Source organism: Gossypium arboreum, chromosome 3 (genome assembly GCF_025698485.1).
Source record: "Gossypium arboreum isolate Shixiya-1 chromosome 3, ASM2569848v2, whole genome shotgun sequence".
In the NCBI taxonomy this organism is placed as follows: domain Eukaryota; kingdom Viridiplantae; phylum Streptophyta; class Magnoliopsida; order Malvales; family Malvaceae; genus Gossypium; species Gossypium arboreum.
In genome coordinates, this window is record NC_069072.1 from 38881942 (window position 1) to 38887380 (window position 5439).

Sequence of the window (5439 nt, forward strand, 5' to 3'; positions counted from 1 at the left end):
ACCCTTTTAAAGCTACAGGGGACACACGGCTGTGTCGCATGGCCACACACTCCCATGTCTCTCCCCGTGTGGATGAAAAATAGGCCATTTCCAAGTCATTTTTCTCACCCAAACTCACAAATCATACACAAGTCAATTGTACCTAAAATCAATCATTCAAAACTCACTTTGCATATGCAGATCCAAGCTTAATTAACCTAAAATTTAACCATTCAACCAATATGCCAAAATGGCACCTCAATGCAACAAAAAATTTTTACTTAAACACCTAACCAATTCAAAAAAATTTTACTTAAACACCTAACCAATTCAATCCACAACAAAACTACTAATTAAATAAATTCACTAACACATTTGTCATAATGATCTTATACCAAAAGTTCATAAATAACCATTTCTGACCTAACATTGCAACATACTAATATGGCCAAAGATGTTTACTTCCAAAATACAAAAAACTAACCATTTTCAACATTATGCCACATTCATTCCACATCAACCCTTAATTGCTACTATATTATTCCCATCAACATTTCCTTACCATTATCTTAACCAACACAAAATACCATATAATCATAATAAAATACCAACTAATTTATCAACCAAAATAAAATATATACAAGCCACACATAATGGCTAAATTAATTAAACAAGACACTTATACATGCCATTACGACCATGATTCAAAATCTTCAAAATATACCGATATAACCGATGGATAGTGTGATGGATCACTGACAAGCTTCTAAACTGCACAAACCTCTAATTAACTAAATCATAAGAGAAAATCACTCAAGTAAGCATAAAATGCATAGTAAGTTCATAAATCATTAACATTACTTACCATTTCACTATAAAAGTTTAAAAGTGAATGGTGAACATATCTAATATTGCTTGGCACAAGCCTAAGCACCAACAACAATTCTTGAGTATCATTAGCATATAAATTAACCAAACCCATTTTACAACTGAGAGCTTTATTAAGCTTTCCATGTAAACATTCATTCTATTATAAACATACTAAAATCTTTAATCAATATCTGATCATTCCTTTCCCATTATTTCATGACATTATAAGTCAATGCTTATATCGATCCTTCACTTTTCGTATACCCGTTGAACCACTAGAATATTATCAGATACGCGAGAATTTCGCACACTAAGTGCCCACATGTGGTCGAACCACTACTAACTCATCTCTCATATCAATGCTCTATTTCGAGCCATAAATGGGTCTACTCACACAAGCTGTCAATCAAGACATAGCTATACGGTGCTACTCACAAAAGCTGTCAAGTAAATGCAACACATGTAGGAAACTCAGCCACAGGTAAGACATACGAGACTAGCACCCAAAACACAGTAACTCCTAACGACATGTCATTTGTATCCTATATATTCCTAAGGTTCGAACGGGATCCAAAAGTCACCAAAACTTCATTTAAAATTTTCTTAGAATCATAATATCAAGAATATAATTTAAAAGCATTTAAATCAAACATAATTTAATAGTAATTAAATATACGAACTTACCTCAAACACGTACGGAGAAAAACGATCTATTAATCCATTACTTTTTCTTTTCCCCAATCTAAATCCGTACCTTCCTTTTCTTGATCTACATACTCAAATTTAACTAATTCAAACTTCACTATATTCAATTTAATCCAAAATCATGTTTTGGCAAAATTAAACTTTTGCCCCAAGAATTTTGAATTCAATACAATTTACTCCCTAGCTCATAAAAATGCAAATTCATGCAATTTAATCCATACCCATGCCAGTCGAATGTTAAATTAGTCCATAGCAATCCCTACATTTCCTTTATTTCACAATTTAACCATGAATATTTTTCTATTTTTCAATTTAACCCCAATTTGACAAATTCATCAAAATTTCTTTTACAAAAGTTCTTCAACTATCACCAAACTTTCATTTTTCATCCATCAAGCATCAAAAATAACTAACATACATTCATGGTGAAACCCTATACTTTTAAAAATTTTGCAAATTAGCCCCTGGGCTAGTTAGATTAAGCTACAACGACTCCAAATACATAGAAATCATTAAAAACGGGATGAAAAATACTTACATGAACAATAACAAAGTTGGCCAAATGTTGAATGTTCAAAAATGGTGGTTTCTTCCTCAAAGTCTCGGCTAGGAGAAGATGGACAAGGTAATTTGGTTTTTATTTTATTTGTTTTGTTATTTAATTATTTATTTACTTATATAACCTTTCTAAATCCCATTAATGATGTCCAAGCTTGTCCACTACTAATTTTAATGGTCTATTTACCACTTAAAGCCTCTCATGTTTCAATTTCATATCAAATTGACACTTTTTTCGAATAGAACACTAGTTTTACACTTTACGCGATTTAGTCCTTTTTATCAAATTAAGCATGCAAATGATAAAATTTCTTCATGAATTTTTTTATACAACACTACTAACCTGCTGCATGCCATAAAATAATAATAAAATAATTTTTTTAATGTCATATTTGTGGTCTCGAAACCACTATTTTAATTTTACTGAAAATGGGTTGTTACAGATAGGGATAGTTTTAAGGCAGTATGCCGTTTTTCATGATCTTAAGTTGGGTATTAGGTGCCCCAAAATCTAGGCACAACAATTCGAGCTGAAGCCAGTCATGATCTTAAGCTAGGAACGAGATCACTACTTTCCAACAAATGGATGATGAGTCCTTGTATGAGGCATGGGAAAGGTCTAAAGAATTATTGCAGAAGTGCCTTTTTCACAGAATCCCACATTGCATCCAACTTGAGGTGTTTTATAATGGTCTCAATGCTCACACGTGGATGGTAGTGGACGCTTCTGATAATTGTGCTCTCCTTTCTAAGCTTTATAATGAGGCTTATAAAATCATTAAGAAGATTACCAACAGCAATTATCAATGGCCAACCAATCGAGCAGCATCAGGAAGACGAGTCACTGGAATACCAGAATTAGACGCTCTCACTTCACTCGCATCTTAGGTATCCTCGATTTCCTCAATGCTTAAAATTTTTACCACCAATAGGTTTAATAGTTTTACAGCATAGTCATCGAATCAATTTGAAAATCTATCTTATATCTATCATGGGGAAGGACATTTGTTCAAAGAATGTCTATCAAACCTAGAATTTGTATATTACATGGGTAACCAGAACCAAAACTGAGCAAGGCAAGGACTACAATCCAATTCTTATAACCTATCGTGGTGAAACCACCCTAATTTCTCCTGGAGTAACTAAGGGGCTGGACCCAATAACATATACGCCCAACCTAAACTGACCCAGCCACCTATTTTTACCCAAGAGTTCAGAAACAACCTCAAGTTCAACCATCCAAGGGCTTAGAAAACTTGTTGAAGGCATACATAGCCAAGAATGATGTTTTAAACTAAAGCCAAGTAGCTTTATTGAAAAACCTAGAAAACCAAATGGGCCAGCTTGCAACTGAACTCAGAAACCAACCACAAGCCTCAAAATTTAACTTTCATATATATGCTCATATAACATAACATTTATCATTCTCATGTACTATAAAATATTTATCCGTACCTTTTCAAATTTTATTTCATCATAAGTAACATTCTACTTAGATACTTGAGTATCTATTTCAGAATCATCAGAATTAGCTCGATTGGAAAGCATCTCTGTCTATTTGTGAACTAATTTTCATCAGAATTGGGAGATATCACTCTATCACAGGTTATATAATGGCATGTATTTCTAGACTTCAGATATGCTACGTTCAGCCCAAGAATCGACTAAACTGTAACTCTGATACCACTAAATGAAATACATTTAACCTGTATCTATTGTCAAAACAAGGTTTCGGAACATCATCGAAACTTTCAAAACATTTTACAAATAATTTACAATAAGTATTATTCACTTTTCGAAATTATTTAACGTCCTTTAATTGGACCATTGAGACCCAATATGAGCATTAGAATCAAATCGGGACTTAATCAGGAACTCTAAGAATTTTTCGCGAAATTACAAAATCTTTCCAAGGTGTAGGGTTCACACGCTCATGTTGTCCAAGGGACACGCCCGTGTGACCCTAGGACATGCCCATGCTGCAGGCCGTGTTCGACCCCATGTAACTCTCTGACTTATGCAGACGGCCATGCCATTCGCCCATGTGTTAGGTCGTGTGGTTAATTAAATTCTTTCGAAATTAGGTGCAGGTGATACATGATATTCGTGACAGGTTTTAAAAATTTATAATTAATAGCTCTTGAAACTAACTATTATCACGATGAAGGCAAATGTACATCGAACAGTAGTATAGCTTTAGTAAAACCGGATTGTCGAACCCAAAGAAACCAAGAGTACTAGTAATTACTTTCTTTTTATTATCTAGCCTAAAAATTAAGGGATTTGTTTATCTAAACTAATTAATTAAACTAAGGGTGCACGGAGAGAAAATTGGGGAAAAGCATTTTGGAAAACTCGATTGATAAAGACAATACCCAAGGAAAAATCCACCTAAACTTCACTTGTTATTTGACTCTGAATCAGACGATTTATTCATTTGACTTGATCCGTAGAAATCCCTAAGTTATATTATTATCTCTCTCGAGACTAACAACGTCTAACCCTAGGTTAGTTAATTGAAATCTCTTTCTAATTAACACCCTAGTGTTGCATTAACTCGATCTATGGACTCCCTTATTAGGTTTCACCCTAATCCGGTAAAATCTTGTCACCCTATCTCTAGGCATGCAATCAACTTCGCTTAATTACGACAAACTTACTCTTAGACAGGGACTTTTGCTCCTCTAAATAAGCGTATTAACTTGAATCAATATCCTGGAATATTAAAACAAGAATTGCGAACACATAATTAAAAACAACTCAAATATTTATCATACAATTCAGATAATAATAATAATAACAAGATCCGTCTTAGGTTTCATTCCCCTTAGGTATTTGGGGGTTTTAGTTCATAATTATGAAAGAAAACATCTCAAAAGAGTAAAGATAACAAAACATAAAGAAAACCCAAAGCTCCTGAAGGAAATGGAAGGGAGATCTTCAGTCTTGACGATGAATCTGGCTTCTGAGATGGATCAATCGGCTTTTCTTCAGTAATTCCTTGCCTCCTACTCTGTGTCCCCCTAAGTGCCTCCTCATGTGTTTAAATAGGCTTCAGAATGCCTAAGAGCCCTCAAAAGTGGCCTTTTCCCAATAGGACTATACTTGGGCTTGACAGGGACATGCTCGGGTGCGATTGCTTCAGACCGTGGTCAAGGTTGTTAAATAGGCATGGGCGTGTGGTCTACCCGTGTAAGTTGTGCTTCGATTCTACCAAATGGACATGGCCGTGTGGACTACCTGTGTAAGGAAGTCCAGGCCGTGTTGATTTCTCATGTTGATCCATTTTCTCCGTTTTCGTCCCTTTTCTCGCTCTTTTTACTCTCA

General features: G+C 34.6%; 1 non-coding gene across 1 annotated transcript; it reads right to left on the bottom strand.

Annotated features, from left to right (window-relative positions):
• Nucleotides 1-2662: 2662 nt before the first annotated feature.
• LOC128291179 (small nucleolar RNA R71) lies at nucleotides 2663-2768 on the bottom strand. Its single transcript, XR_008280955.1, has one exon. It is a non-coding gene; the product is annotated as a small nucleolar RNA R71 (small nucleolar RNA).
• Between the last annotated feature and the right edge of the window lie 2671 nt (nucleotides 2769-5439).